Raw genomic sequence first — 16,592 nt, forward strand, 5'->3', positions numbered from 1 at the left:
CCACTGAGCCACACTGGCCCGGTGGGAATCTGCTGTTGATGGACACAGCTCTGTCCATATCTTGGTCCCACAAGAAGTTTAAAGATAAGACTTTTCTTCACATTTCTTTTTTTTTTTTTTTTCTTTCGATTTGTTGTGTAGGCCAGTACTTTTTACCATTTCGTTTTCCTACGTAAATACATGCGGTGAAGGTACCGCACATATTTCCACATGGGCATCGGCCCAAGACTCTGTCCCAATGTGACGGTCCCGTGGCGAGTGTCCGTGAAGACCGGAGTCATGCTTCATCCATCTGCTCCTTCCTGGCGATGTCGCTGCCGCTGCCTTTTAATTCCTGGATCCTCCGTCTTTGTTTTCTGTGAGAAGCAGATGAAGGGGTGCCATTTGTAGCCTGTAAGTCGTGTTTGGTTTTTTGGTTTTGGTTTTGGGTTTTTTTTAAATATTTTTATTGATTTTAGAGAGGAAGGGAGAAAGAGAGAGAGATGGAAACATCAATGATGAGAGAGAATCATTGATCGGCTGCCCCCTCCCCACACTCCCCACTGGGGATCGAGCCCACAACTGGGGCATGTGCCCTTGACTGGAATTGAACCCGGGACCCTTCAGTCTGCAGACCAACACTATCCACTGAGCAACACCAGCCAGGGTGTAAGCCGTGTTTTGTCTCCGTTCTATTCGAGTCCAAAATTGCACAATCCCGGGAGTATGTCCCATTGCCGGTTTTGACTAAAATCTTGAAAACGATGAAGACGTCTAGAAATCCTTTGAAATGTCCCCATTGGGCTCCCATTCAGTGAAAGCTCCTTCACTCCCGTGGGCACAGAGCCCCTTCCTTCCACGTCGGAGCGGCCTGGACTCTCATTGCGAGTGTTTCCCATCGCCAGATGCGTCCCGCGTTATTTTCATGAAGAGACCACGTAGCTCCCTCTCACTAGTTCCCCTCCCAGCACACGGTAACCAGGGCCGCACGGGAGTCCAAGGAGAACGAAGACACTGTAGAACCCTTTGGATCACGTCTTACTTGGGACAAGACCTTTTTCTAGTTCTTACCCAGAATAACAACTTCCACCATTTTTTTTTAATGCACTTTTGACCTGGTGGTGTTTTTTATTTGATGGTATAGGAACAATCATTTATAAACAGGAAACAGAAACTCATTGTGCTTGTTCAGGCCTTCGGTATTATTTGATACTGTCCGAGCTTTATTACGTCGAGGTTAGAGGCTTCGGGCCAGATTCCTGTCGCTGCTCACATTCCCACACGGGCGGCCCCGAGGGCCGGGTGCGCTCGGAGTCCCCGTAAAGACCTCGGTCGTTGTACATACGCCTTTGGTTTCCTTTCGCCATTGCGTTTGGTTTGTGATAAAACGCCTCACTGTGTGATATTTATTACTCTAAATCACCCCCCAAGTCTTGCATTGAGGTTTGGGCTCTTAGATATGCATAGAAAGGCACCGTGTATTGAATTAGAACTAATACAGACGTGCCATTCGAACAGGATAACTTGTCATTTCCTATGGGTTGGGGGGTGGGGGGCTAGTAGTAAATTCTCAATGAAATGAGAAATTGGCACTTCGCTGGATTTTGTTCGTTCTTTTAAGTATCATATCTATGCTTTCTCAGAACTGTGATCTTACATGACACCTATGTAATGCACCTTCATAGTAAGTCTTGTATCGCTTTTTTTTTAAGTATGTAACATGTAGAAGATAGAAAAACCTGCACATGGTATATACTCATGATGTCACTGCTGTAAGTCAGCATAAGTCCCTGTCTTACAAATGCAGCCCGGGCCCCGGCCGCTGTGGCTTAGCTGGTTGGAGCGTCGTCCCCCAAGGTGGTGGGTTTGATTCCTGGTCGGGGCGCGCACCCAGGCTGCAGGATCGATCCCCAGTTGGGCAGGTTCAGGAGGCAACTGATGGGTGTTTCTCTCTCTCCATCCTTCCCTCTCTCTCCCTTCCTCTCTCTAAAATCAGTTTTTAAAAAAATGCAACTGGGGAAAGTAAGAAGACCTAGTGAATGTAGTACTCAGTGAACTAAGGAACCGGAGCCAGACCGAGTGGCTAAATTCTCTCAGTCGCGATGGTGAATAGGCCTCTCCACGGGCCACTTTGCAGCCAGCGTTTGACAACACAGTAACCGCTCCGTGTAATAAGCGCTGGTCTCGGTGTTGACGGCGCTGAAAGGGAAGCCTGCGCTTTCTGTGTGAAATCCCGCCCGCGAGGAGGCAGCGTTGGCGTCGTTGACGTCTAAGCGGCAGAGGAAGCAGCACGGGTGCTGGACCACACTGGCCGCTGTCCCTCTTACTTGTGAAACGTGTCCTTCCCGAAGGGCAGGAGGGGCCTGTAAGGTACAATCTGCAAAGAGCACAGCGACCATTAAACAGCACAGCGCAGCCCGGACAGCAGGCTGGCTTCTGATTGGCTGTCTGCTGGGGCCCCTGAAACCATGCTTGTGTTTCACAGTGAAAAACCCAACACCTGCAGAGTCTGGTTTTCTCTCTTCTTCTTTTTTAATTTACCTTTATGTTGAAAGGATGACGTTCTTCCCGTCTAAAGAAAGGGGGTGCCTATCCAGGGTGGCATTTCCTCAATTTCAAAAAGCATCGTCGCGCATGACGGCTCCGGCTTGTGGTCAGTCTGTCTTCAGGGACAGAACTGGAGGGCCAGGTGGCTGACCACTAAGCCAGTTTGAGACACCTCCCCCCCCCCACCCCCTTGTTCGTTGAACTACAGACAGGTTTTTTTTTAAAATATATTTTTATTGATTTCAGAAAGGAAGGGAGAGGGAGAGAGAAACCAATGAGGAGAGAATCATTGATTGGCTGCCTCTTGCACGCCCCCCACAGGGATCATGCCCACAACCCAGGCATGGGCCCTGACCGGGAATCAAACCAGTGACCTCTTGGTTCATAGGTTCAGTGCTCAATGACTGAGCCAAGCCAGCTGGGCGAGACAGATGTTTTTTATAATTCCTTATTGTTGAAAGTATTACATATGTCCCCTTTCTCCCCCATTGACCCCCTCCAGCGGCCCCGGCCCTCCCCGCCCCGCCATCTGGCCATGGGCCATGCATATACGCATAGGAGGCTCTTCCCTCCGAGCCCCGCACTCTGTTCCGTGCCTCCATGTAGAGACGGGATCCGACGTCACTCACTCCTCAGCCACCTGGCAGTCCGCGGGGAGGGAGGGGACAGATGTAACCAGTTAAGGATTCTTACAGCCAAGGCGAATCGCTGAGGTCAGTGAGAAACGTTACAGATTCTTCACTCAAGTCAAAGCCATACACGTTAGTGTGGGAGACGGAATGCAGCCCCCTGGGGGTTACCGGCCCTTCGCAGAGAACACGGTACCCAGAGAAGATGCGGGGCGGGGTGGGGGGAACCCTTCAGTGCGGGAACAGCCACACGGCGGTGCCCTCACGTCTTCCTGTGGGACGTGTGGACCCCACGTCGCAGGCGACGGCCATCCCGGCACCCAGTGTGGGCGCAGCGGGAGGGGCCTCTTGTGGGAACGCCAACCTAACGGGTCAACGGAAAGCAGAGCCCCCCCCCCCCCCGTTTCCCGTCCCGAAAGGCTCCGTGGGCGTGTCTCCAGCTCTGTGGCGGGTCTGTCCTGTGTCACACGGTTACGGCAGTGAAGGGCAGTGAGGGGGCCTCCGTGTCTGCTGAGCAGGGACCGCCCGTCTCGGGGTGAGTCGGAGCAGCCGGAGAGGACCAGCCCCGGGGGAGTGAGTCCCGTCGCAGGAAGGACGCGCTCTCGCCAGATGGTGTCTGCCGGCTCTGTGTTCCCGTATTTCAGGTATTAAACTATACGCCGTGGGTCCGACGCAGGAGACTGGTCAGAGGAACCTGGAGTTCTCGGGGTTTTTTTTTAAGACTCAGAAAGGTGATGTGGTCCAACTTCATTCATGAGAAAACCGAAGGCGGGGAGGAGAAGCGAGCGCCGGGCCTCGGAGCGCGTCCCGGGCTCCCGCCGTGCGCTCTGCCGTCCCGGCCCTCAGCTCTGAGCCGGGCGGTTGGGCACAGCATCCCGTGGTCCAGGAAGCTGGGCCGTGATCCTGGCTGTAAATGCGATGATCTTGTAACCGTTTTTTCCTTCAAAGCATTACGTTTTACTCTTTTGTCTCTAACTATGTTAACTATGTCATTCCACAACTTTGTTGCCATCATTTCTTGGCAAGACAATTACTGTGAATTCTCAATAAACAATATTTGTTAACAATGTGTAGGCTTGACAGAAAGCTTCAGTGTTTTGCTTTTGTGATTTTTAAAAATATATATTTTATTGATTTTTTATAGACAGGAAGGGAGAGGGATAGAGAGTTAGAAACATCGATGAGAGAGAAACATCGATCAGCTGCCTCCTGCACACCCCCTACTGGGGATGTGCCCACAACCAAGGTACATGCCCTTGACCGGAATCAAACCTGGGATGATTGTGATTTTTTTTTTTAATCACCCGAAGATATGTTTCCATTATTATTTTTTTTTTTTTTAGAAAGAGGGAAAGACAGAAATACTGATGTGAGAGAAACACCTCGATTGGTTGCCTCCTGCATAAGCCCTGGCCGGTTTGGCTCAGTGGATAGAGCATCGGCCTGCAGATTGAAGGGTCCCAGGTTCAGTTCCAGTCAAGGACACATATCTGGGTCACAGGCTCGATCCCCAGTGTGGGGCGTGCCGGAGGCAGCCGATCAATGATTCTCATCATTGGTGTTTCTCTCCCTCTCCCTTCCTCTCTGAACTCAATAAAATGTATATATACTAGTGCATATATGTTCATTTAAAGTGTCCACTGAGGAGGAAGCAAAGGAAGGCAAGAGCCCCACCCCCGAGACTTAGACTCATATAGACACGGGTCACGGAGCAAAGGAAGAAGGAAAAGGCAGTGAGCACGCGTCTGTCTGAAAAGGTTGCAGAGCGGTTGGACCTGGCGTGACTTCGGATGAAGACAGAGCTCTCTCCCAGCGAGTTCTCGCCGTCCGCCGTGTCAGACAGGCCTGGCGCCCCGGGCCACTGAGCCCGCACTGTCCTTCCCGAAACGTCCGAGGAGCTATGGCTGCAGGAAGGATCCGCTCCTTCCTTCCATTAGCCACTGGCTCTGGTGAACTAGGTGGCGTAGCTCAGAAGAGTCTCAAATTCTGAACCAAAACATAATCGTGTGAATCGTGGGGGAGGGAGTTGTTGCTGTACCCGAGTGGTTTCTCCCTGTTCGGGGTAAGGTCTCCCAAGACCATTCCGCTCAGAAGCCGCGCACAAGTAACAGACCATGCGCTTGGGGCCGGGGCCGGCCTGTCCTCAGGACAAGCCTCTGCCTCCTCACAGCCACTGGCAACCTCACCACCTCAGGCGTTAATTTTTTAAAAAATATATTTTTCTTGATTTCAGAGAAGAAGGGAGAGAGAGAGAAACCAGTGATGAGCAAGAAGCATGGATCGCTGCCTCCTGCACGCCCCACACTGGGGATCGAGCCCACACCCCAGCATGTGCCCTGACTGGGAATTGAACCCTTACCTCCTGGTTCATAGGTCGGCACTCAAGCACTGAGCCACGCTGGCTGGGCCTCGTTGGTTAATTTTCAATATAAAAGAAAGACTAAAGCTGTGGCATGAGGCTGCTGCAATGGTCCCCTACCCCTGCCGCCTCCTCGTCACCATCCTGGGTCCGGCCCTGCCCCCTGGACCTAGTGACCTGTGTCTAATGAGTGGAAATACGGCCAAAATGTCCCGTCACTTCCCAGGGGAGGTGACGAAGGCCCTGCTGCCGTCCGGCCTGCCCGCTGGTCCCCACGCTTTCCTGGGAGGGAAACCAACCACGGGTCTGAGATGCTCCGCGGACAGCCCCGAGCGACAAGGCAACGTGGCCCCGGGCGCTCGGCCCACCAGACAGACTCGTTTTTCCTTTTCCTCTTAACTTGTTTTGAAAAGCTTCACAACTGCAGTAAGTTGAAGGAATAGAAGGAGCATCTGTAAACATCTCACCTAGATTCACACACATTGCGTCATTTTGCAGGTTTATTTTGTCTGCCGCCAACACACGTGGATTTCTGTTCGCAGACGGAGACACGTCGTATCTGCCTGCAGACACGGGGTCTATGGAGAGGCGCGCAGAGACACAGCAACAATGTTACCTCAATAAGTGCCCTCACTGTCCTTCACGGGCTGCCGCGGGTAGGAGAGCACGCGTGGAGGTGGGGGGCGCATCTACCCCTGGGAACCGGGAACGTGAGGGGAACCGTGGTCTGGTCCCGGCATTGCTGCTGCTGGGAGTCCTCCCGGGACGCCGCTGGCCGCCAGCCCGCGTTTGCCTCGCGTTTTCTCTAACGGCCGTCGCAGCGAGCGATGTCAAGCAGACTTCCTCTGCTGATGCCAGAGACTCAATTAGGCAAAGCAGAGCCGCTAATGACTGTCTCCCTCTGGCTGCGGGCGATGATCAGTTTCCCAGGGGCCCGTGAGGGACAGGGAAGGCGCCTGGGTGCTCCCGGTCCCCCACACCCCACCATCCTGAAAGGCATCGAGTCCGGACTGAAATAGGGCTGGGACCCGGCTGGCGTGGCTCAGGGGTTGAGCATTGACCTATGAACCAGGAGGGCACAGTTTGAGTCCCAGGTGGCAGGCTCCATCCCCAGTGTGGGGCGTGCAGGAGGCAGCCAATCAATGATTCTCTCTCATCCTCAATGTTTCTCTCTCTCTCCCTCTCCCTTCCTCTCTGACATCAATAAAAATATACATGTTTGTTTTTAAAATAGGGCAGGGGAAGAGTTTGCCTGCCAGTCCCACCCACGGCCCCTGAGACTGTCGTCAAAGGCACAGGGAGGAGGGGGTCAGCAGTGCTCGCGTCCCGGCGCCACCCCAGGGGACCGGGTGGTGGGCCGCTGTGACCCCACTAGGACGTCCCCTCCGGGCAGGGAGGGACTGGGGGCTCGGGTTACCTGTGGGATAATGAATAAACCCTCTCACCTGAAAATGAGAACATCAAAGCCCCAGGGTCTCCGGAGAGTTTAACAAGGGGAGAGGGCAGTGCCTGCTCCCCTGACCTCCAGGCAGAACCCCACCCTCCGGGAGGAGGGGTGCCCGGGTGTCTCTCCTCTTTGACTCGGTTTCAGAGCAAAGAGGAAGGGGACCTCTCTCCGCCCTCCTGAATCTCCCTCGGCCTCCTCCCCAGGAAGGAGAAAAACCATCCCACAGGCCCGCGCGCCCCCTGGCGGCCAGAGTTGGGGACCAGTTGCGTTGATTTCCACTCAAACCCCTTCCCGCCCAGCCCGGCCCAGGAATGGGCTGCTCAGGAGGCTGTGACTCTTCTTTTTTTTTTTTTTTTTATTGATTTCAGGGAGGAAGGGAGAGGGAGAGAGAAACAGAAACATCAATGATGAGAGAATCACCGATTGGCTGCCTCCTGCACACCCCCTGCCAGCATCAGACTGTGGACTGAAAGGTCCCAGGTTCGATTCTGGGCAAGGGCACACGCTCGGATTGTGGGCTCAGTGATCCCCCGTGGGGGGCGTGCAGAAGGCAGATGGTCAACGGTTCTCATCATTGATGTTTCTATCTCTCTCCTTCTCCCTTTCTCTCTGAAATCAATAAAAATATATTTAAAAATATAAAAATAAATTAAGAAAAGCATGACCTCCTGGTTCATGGGTAGATGATGCTCAACCACTGAGCAACCGGCCGGGCTCAAAGCAATACATTTTGTAAAATATGCTTTTGTTGATTTCAGAGAGGAAGGGAGAGGGAGAGGGAGAGGGAGAGAGATACATCCATGGTGAGAGAGAATCATTGATCGGCTGCCTCCTGCACGCCCCCCACGGGGAAGCGAGCCCACAACCCGGGCATCACACCGTGACCTCCTGGTTCATAGGTCGTCGCTCAACCCCTGAGCCACACGGGCCGGGCGAAGCCATACATTTTTTAAAATAAATCTTTATTGTCGAAAGTGTGACGTATGTCCCCATCCTCCCCGCCATTGCCCTCTCCCTGCAGTACATTGTTTAAATGTTTTTAAAAATAGAATCTCTCTATCTGTGACTTCACCGTGCCCAACAGCTGGGTGGCACATGTGACCATGGAGTGAAGGGCCAGACGTGTAATTTCCCACGATGACGAGAGCACTTCCAGCTGCGTCCCTCCCTCTCTGCCGCCGGCTGCTCTCCCCCTCCCCCACGCCGACCCCACCCCGAGAGGCTCCGAGTGGCCCTCCTGGTGCCCACAGACAAGCAGGGAGATCCTACCCAGCAAGGCCTGGAGCCAGGCCACAGCCGGGCAACGTCGACCTGCCTGGGCCTGAGCCTGGGCGGCCTCCACCGTCCCCAGAGCCCTTCGGGGGGAGGGGGGTCCTCCCTCGGCAGCCAGCACGGTGGGTGCCACGTGCTCCCTGGCCCTCGGTGTTAACCAACGAGCACAGTAGGAGGCAGTTGGTGGCTGAGGAGCCAGGGCTGGGGCCTGGCAGGTCCGATCCCTTGCCCCGCGTCTGTGCTGGAAGCGTGGCTGGGCAGTGACAGCAGGAAGGACACGTCTCCCCGCGGTGTCTCCACGCCAATGCAGCCCAGGGACTCGCTCTGAGTGGACGCCGAAATGGGCACGAACGGCCGCGTCGGCGGGTGCCCACCGCCAGCGGGTAAGCTCCTGGAACAGAGTCTAGCGCTCCCGCCCCTCGCTGCCTCCAGCTGGGAAACGCACACTCCCATAGCCCCCGGGAACCCAGGGGTGCATTTGCACAGAGAAAACCCGGAAAGACAAACTGGAGGCAAGGCTGAAAAACGATCTCAGGTGCTTTTATTTTATTGCATTTTTTAATCCTCAACCGAGGATATTTTTCCATTGATTTTTAGAAAGAGGGAAAGACAGAGAGAAACATCGATGTGAGAGAAACACAATGATGGGTCGCCTCTTGCATGTGCCCGACCAGGGCCCCAGGCCAGGGAGGATCCTGCAACCGAGGTCTGTGCCCTTGACTGGAATCGAACCCGGGCCCTTTGGTCCACAGGCCGACACTCTATCCACTGAGCCAAACCGGCCAGAGCGTAGGTGATTTTATTTATTTATTTATTTATTTTTAAATATATTTTATTGATTTTCTACAGAGAGGAAGAGAGAGGGATAGAGAGTTAGAAACATCGATGAGAGAGAAACATCGATCAGTTGCCTCTTGCACACCCCCCACTGGGGATGTGCCCGCAACCAAGGTACATGCCCTTGACCGGAATCGAACCTGGGACCCTTGAGTCCGCAGGCCGACGCTCTATCCACTGAGCCAAACCGGTTTCGGCTGTTTATTTTTATTTTTAAAAAATATATTTTATTGATTTTTTACAGAGAGGAAGGGAGAGGGATAGTTAGAAACATCGATGAAAGAGAATCATTGATTGGCTGCCTCCTGCACACCCCCCACTGGGGATGTGCCCGCAACCAAGGTACGTGCCCTTGACCGGAATCGAACCTGGGACCCTTCAGTCAGCAGGCTGACGCTCTATCCACTGAACCACACCGACCAGGGCTGGGCTTCGGTGATTTTAGACTGTCCTCCCTCTTTCCCTGCTTCGGACGGGGCTGGGGAGTGGGCTGGGGGAGTGTGCGGGAGGGTGTCAGGGGTCAGCCTGACGTTGGGGTTTCAGACCATCTGCTGTCTGTTTCCTTCCCATCACGGCCAGGGCAGGGCGCTGGTCACTGAGCCCAGGAGGGGAGACGGCTCCCGCCTTCCCCCAGAGAGAAGGGGAGCCTTGGGCGGGGGGATGGGGAGTGGGGGGCACCTGTCTCCCCTGGTCCCGAGGCTGGGCCTGAGGAGCAGGGGAGGGAGCAGCCATCTGCGTTGGTGAACTGAGTGGCCGGTGCTGGCCCATGGCCTGGCCCTGCCCTGGACGGGGCTTCCGGCATCCCGGAGCCTCCGCTCCCCCGGGGCCCTCCCATCCACACCCGGAGCCGGACAACTCCGAGCCTCGGAGCCAGAACTCCCACTGCTCTGGCTGTTCCCGGGGATGAGTCACGCTCAACACATCCAACCAGATCCCCCCGCGTCCCTCTGAGGGCGCCCTGTCCCAAGGGGGAACCCTCTGACCCTCCGATGCACCAGCCAGAAGCCTACCCGTCCCCTGCGTCTCCTGGGACACACCCCTCACCCTCGGCCCTACAGCGGGTGCTGCTGGTGTCCAGCTCATCCCCGCAGCTGCTCACAGCTGGCCAGGGGCACAGGGGCACAGCCAGTGGCCAGGATCTGCATGAAGCAGCGCGGGAGTCGCCTTCTGGCCGGGGCAGGAGCTTGGACTCTCCGGGGGCAGCCTGTGCGGGCAGCGCCTCCCTCGTTGCGGGATGTGGGATGCGTGTTTTACTCCATTTCACGGTTTCCTGCAGGGTCACGCCCAAGGGCAGGATGAGCTTCCTGGGCCTGCAGCCTGTGAGCAGCCGGGCGCCTGTGCTGAAGGGCTGAGCGAGGTGAGGAGAGGCCAGCACTTCGAAATCCCTAATAATCTGTGAGCAAAGGCCCTCAGGGCAGCCTCGTGGGCGGGATGGGTGCCCCCTAACGGACGCCAGGACAGCTCCCCGGCCCTTTGGCCCATGTGAGGGCACAGCAAGGAGACGACCGTCCATGAGCCAGGAAGAGGGCTCGCACCAAAAACCAAATCAGTGGTGAGCGTCGACCTATGACCCAGGAGGTCAGGGTTCAACTCCTAGTCAGGGCACAGGCCCGGGTTGAGGGCTCCATCCCCGGGGTGGGGCCGGGGGGCGGGGGGGAGGATACAGGAGGCAGCCGATCCATGATTCTCTCTCATCACTGATGTTTCTCTCTCTCTCCCTCTCCCTTCCTCTCTGAAGTCAATAAAAATAGAGCGATTAAAATTTTTAAAAATAAAGAAAGGAGATAAAAGAACTCAGGAAATGCCTGCAGGAGTTGAGAGCTGTGGCGCTGGCCCTCGGGTCACCACGGAAACGGGGGCTGTCCCATGAGGAGGGCCATGCATTCATGATGCTCCTTGGTCTGCCAGTCCACTCATCTGTCAGGGGACAAATACTTCTGTGGCTCGTGGGCTTTTTGGTGTGTTTTTGTAAATGTTTTTATTGATTTTTAGAGAGGAAGGGAGAGGGAGAGGGAGATGGAATCATGGATCAGCTCCTGCACGCCCCACACTGGGGATGGAGCCCGCAACCCGGCATGTGCCCTGACCAGGAATCGCACCATGACCTCCTGGTTCCTGGATCGATGCTCAACCACAGAGCCACGCCGGCCAGCCAGCGGCTTGCGTTTGGTTTGCTGAAAGAAACATTCAGAAGGGGACGCCTGCCCCAGGAGGCTGCCTCGAACGCCAGTCATTTTAGTGAACTTCCTCTCTCACGGAGATCCGACTCCCCAGCGAGCATTTCACGCCGTTTGCTCTAGAGGAGAAGAGGGCTTTGCGGCCCAGGCCAGCGGTCCTGCGAAAGTCTTCTGAGTGTTTTTCCGGCGGCCCGAGTAGCTTGTTTCTGTCGTGGGGAAGATCTGCTAGCCAAGTGCACAGCCAAACCGCCCGAGAGTAACGTCTCCATTACATTGACCTAGAAACCGTAATTCAAAGCTACTGTCCCTGGTGCCATTTGGAGGTATTGTCCCCTGAGTCACAGGGAGAGCTCACGACTTCATGCTCAAGTGGTAGGTGCTGATGCTGATGGCTGCTGGCTTTCTTCTTTTCTTTTTCTTGATTGATTTCAGAGAGGAAGGGAGAGGGAGAGAGGGAGAAACATCCATGATGAGAGAGAATCCTTGATCGGCTGCCTCCTACATGCCCCACACGGGGGATCAAACCCTCAACCCCGGTGTGTGCCCTGACCGGGAATTGAACCTTGACCTCCTGGTTCATAGGTCGATACTCAAAACACTGAGCCACGCCGGCTGGGCTGGCTGCTGGCTTTCTATAGTCCCCGGGGAGCTGTTTAATGTTAGGGAACGTAAAATGAATGCCCTCTGTGCTACAGAAAACGTAAATTTTTCCCTTGATTAAAGCAATATTCTTCAAAATTAAACTATCAAAAATAAATTCAGAACTTGACTCAGCCTTGTAGAATGCCCTGAAGAATTAGGTCCTATTTCCTCATGGTTGGAAGTGAAGAATAATTTCTAAGGCATTTTCATTTCTGGCATAGATGCATATCTTACTGAGCAGATAACAAGCCAACTGCCCATCAAGAGAGAACTGATTCAATGAATTATGATGTATGTTGCTATATTTCAATAAAACTTTTACCGAGAGAGAGAGAGTGAGAGAGAAAAGAATGAGGAAAATCTATGTACTGATGTGAACTTTCAGGATTTATTAGATGACCAACGCCAGCACAGAGGAGTACAAAGCAGTGATGGCGAACCTATGACACGCGTGTCAGCACTGACACGCATAGCCATTTCTGATGACACGCGGCCGCTAAGGCGGCCGCATGCCGAGGATGAAACATTTGCGAAATAATGTTTTTTCCTCAAAGTGACACACTACCCGAGTTATGCTCAGTTTTTTGGCAAAGTTTGACACACCAAGCTCAAAAGGTTGCCCATCACTAACATAGGGTATCCTACTTTTTCTATTAACAAAAAGTGGAGATAAGAATATAAATTTGGGGGACCCTTTTCCCCCTCCCTACTTGGGAGTCAGTTCTGTGGGACTCTTCCCTCTCTCCACGTGGGAGTCTGCACTTGTTCTTCAATAAATCTCAACCTTTGCTATACCAAATATATATTTATACAAATTTGGGGCCCGGCCAGCGTGGCTCAGGGGTTGAGTGCTGACCTATGAACCAGGAGGTCATGGTTCAATTCCTGATCAGGGCACATGCCCGGGTTGTGGGCTCAATCCCCAGTAGGGGGCGTGCAGGAGTCAGTGGGTCCATGATTCTCTCTCATCGTTGATGTTTCTCTTTCTCCTTCTCCCTTCCACTCTGAAATCAATTAAAAAAAAAAAAATATATATATATATATATATATATATGCATATATATATGCATATATATAAATTTGTATTTGCATGACTTGCATAGAAAAAGAAAAGGGTAATAAAGAAATATGGGCAATCGAGTGAGGTAGAGAGGATGGGGTGGGAGCAATATTTCTTTGTATAATTTTTAAATAAGTTAGACTTTTGAATAACATAAATGTATTAATAAAATTATTTTTCATCTTAGTTTCCTTGTAAGATGTCTAAAGTTCTCACAAACGTTCAGGAGAGATTGGTACAACCGTGAACAATAAGTTGCTGGCGAGTCACTTAGTGACATTTTTCTACGGTAGATTAAGCCACGTTCTTTTTTCCCTTTTTCATTTAGGAAACTGGTCAATCCTGCCCAGCCGGTGTTGCTCAGTGGTTGAGCATCAACCCGTGAATCAGGAGGTCATGGTTCAATTCCCAGCGAGGGCACATGGGGACACGCCGGAGGCAGCTGGCCAACGTGTCTATCTCTCTAGCTCTCTCCCTTTCTCTCTCTCTAAAATCAATAAAAAACGTATTTTAAAAAGTTTAGCGATATTAAAGGCAGGAAGCAAAACGCCTCTCTGACCCACCTGAGCCATACACACAGGGCTGGCTAACGTGATGGATCGCAGGGGTCTGTGCTGTTCGTGGTGAGCAGTAGCAACGCCCTTGACAATATTATCGTTCATCCACTCCCTCCCCAGTCCTTACCCCCCTCCTCCCACCTTCCCCTGCCGCCCCCCCCCCCCCCGCCCCCCGCAGTTGCACAAGTACAACAAGCCGCTGAAGTACACCAAGCCGCTGAAGTACACCAAGGGGAATCGAACGCGGGAAGCCGGGCAGGAAGCTGACATCCCCCCCGCCTTGATTGCAGTCCCTGGCCTGCTGAGAGCAGCCACGGACGCACTGACTCAGCACTTCGAGGTGCCTGACCACGCAAGGAGGTGAGGGGCTGGCCCCCTTCACGGCCTGAGCTAAATCCGGAGCTCCGGACATGAGCTCCCTGCAGAACACCAAGTGGGTGGCTCAAGCATGGCAGGGCTCACACGGACACGGGGGTGACTCAGCGTGTGAGGACGGGGAGCCGGCGTGTGTCACGGGAGTGCATGGAACTGTTCTGCAATCACTTGTTGACCTCCGAGATCAGCCGGTAACAATGCTGGTCACAGCAGCACTCGGACATGGAGACTGTGTTGTAAATAAAGGAAAACACACACAAAATATGAGCTAGAATCAGGTCACAAATAACAGAGGGAGAGAGGAATTCAGGCTAGCAGAAGCCAAACATGAACCACCAGAGGGCCTTTCCCTTGAAAAAAAAAAAAAAAGAAAAAGAAAAAGAAGAAGAAAAGAAGAAAACTGAAACTAATTAGGAAAGTCCAGCTCTTCTGGACTCTTTAGAGCAGAAAGAAAATAAGATAAACGATGTGGCCCTAACCGGTGTGGCTCAGTGGATAGAGCGTCGGCCTTCGGACTGAAGGGTCCCAGGTTCGGTTCCGGTCAAGGGCATGTACCTTGGTTGCGGGCACATCCCCAGAAGGAGGTGTGCAGGAGGCGACCGATCGATGTTTCTCTTCATCGATATTTCTAACTCTCTATCCCTCTCCCTCTCCCTTTCTCTCTGTAAAAAAAAAAAAAATCAATAAAATATATTAAAATAAATAGATAATAAATAAAAGAAAAAGAAAAAAACACCAAAAATTTTTTTTAAAAACAATGTGAAGGCCACTGAAAGCCAGCGTGTGGGCGAGGATCTGAGGACCTGGCAGAGGAGGAGAACGTGGTCATTGCTGAGCACGGAGACCTGGAGAGGGGAGACCATGAAAAAGGAAGGGAGGGAGGGCAGTCCTCAGCCCACAGAGGGAAACCCCACTGCGGGGCGGGGACTGAAAGGGATAAAGACAAGGAGCAGAGAGGTGGAGACAGCCTGTAGAGCCTGTAGGCAAATGGACCAAACATAAAATTGCTCACGGCTATTTGTTTAGCTCCTGTTCCAAGTGCCCTATCTGTGTTATTCGAACCCTCAAAACAAGCCGATGATCTAAATACTGTGAAATCCCACTCGACACAGGAGGAACCCGCCTGGGAAACGTCGCTTGCTCACAGCCACATTGTTAGTACACGGCTGAGCCAGGCCGGCCACCCACACCCTCTGACTCCACCACGGCTTCATACCGCCTCTTGGGAACGTCTCAAAATGTGAAAAGGAAGTGGGGAAACGGAAATGATGGAGGCCTCCCCTGCATTCAGAGCCAGACCTTGTGGGGCACAGAATTTCCCCTAAGAAACCTGCAGCCTATTCGTGGAGCTCAGACTCACGCCAAAAATCCCACTGAAATCCCACAGCAGACCTGTCTCCAAAAGGCCCAGCCCAGGGCCGTGGGGCCTCCACGGAGACAGCCTGCCCCCAGGCTGTGGGATCCAGGAAGAGCAACGTTTTCATAGGATTTGTGGGAAAGGGGAGAGGTAGGTGGAAGGAGTGTCCGGGTTTCCAGGGATACGTTTGCAAATCCCTTGGCATGTACTCCAGGCCCTCCACAGCTAGGTCTTTAAAATGTGTGGGTTTTTTTGTTTGTTTAATATGTTATTATTCTTGATTTGAGAGAGAGAGGAAGGGAGAGGGGAAGAGAACCATCAATGTGAGAAAGTAAGGAAGTAACATTGATGAGCCTCCTCCCGCCTCCTGCACCCGGGCCTGTGCCCTTGACCTGGAATCAGACCTGCGACCTCTCTGTGCCAGGGAGAACGCCCAACCGCCTGGGCCACAGCGGCCACGGCCACGGCCACACCGGGTCTTAAGGAATGCCAAGGAAGAGAGATTATCTGGAGATGCGGATGCTGGGTCTTTACCAACTACCAGGGCGGGCTCCAAAGGAGCAGACATCCTGTTTGTCTGTGTTCATAAATATGGCTTATTCTTTGGTAACACTTTTTTCCCCAAATTTTATTTTCCTTTATTTTATCTTATTTTTTAAATTATTTTTCATTTTTAATTTCTTTATTGATTGAGGTATTACATATTTGTCCTCATCCCCCCATTGCCCCCACCCCCACCCCCAATCATGCCCTCACCCCCCTGGTGTCTGTGTCCATTGGTTAGACTTACATGCATGCGTACAAGTCTTTTGGTTGATTTCTCCCCCTTACCCCCACCCTCCCCTACCTTCCTTCTGAGGTTTGACAGTCTGATCGATGCTTCCCTGTCTCTGGATCTGCTTTTGTTCATCAGTTTATGTTGTTCATTATTTCCCATAGATGAGTGAGGTCATGTGGTATTTATCTTTCTCTGACTGGCTTATTTCACTTATCATAATGCTCTCCAGGTCCATCCATGTTGCTGCAAATGATAAGAATTCCTTCTTTTTTATGGCAGCATAGTATTCCATTGTGTAGATGTACCACAGTTTTCTGATCCACTCATCTGCTGACGGGCACCTAGGTTGTTTCCAAATCTTAGCTATGGTGAATTGTGCTGCTATGAACATAGGGGTACATATATCCTTTCTGATTGGTGTTTCTGTTTTCTTGGGATATATTCCTAGAAGTGGGATCACTGGGTCAAATGGGAGTTCCATTTTTAGTTTTTTGCGGAAACTCCATACTGTTCTCCACAGAGGCTGCACCAGTCTGCATTCCCACCAGCAGTGCACGAGGGTTCCTTTCTTTTGTA

This window comes from Cnephaeus nilssonii (genome assembly GCF_951640355.1).
Source record: "Cnephaeus nilssonii genome assembly, chromosome: 20".
In the NCBI taxonomy this organism is placed as follows: Eukaryota; Metazoa; Chordata; class Mammalia; order Chiroptera; family Vespertilionidae; genus Cnephaeus; species Cnephaeus nilssonii.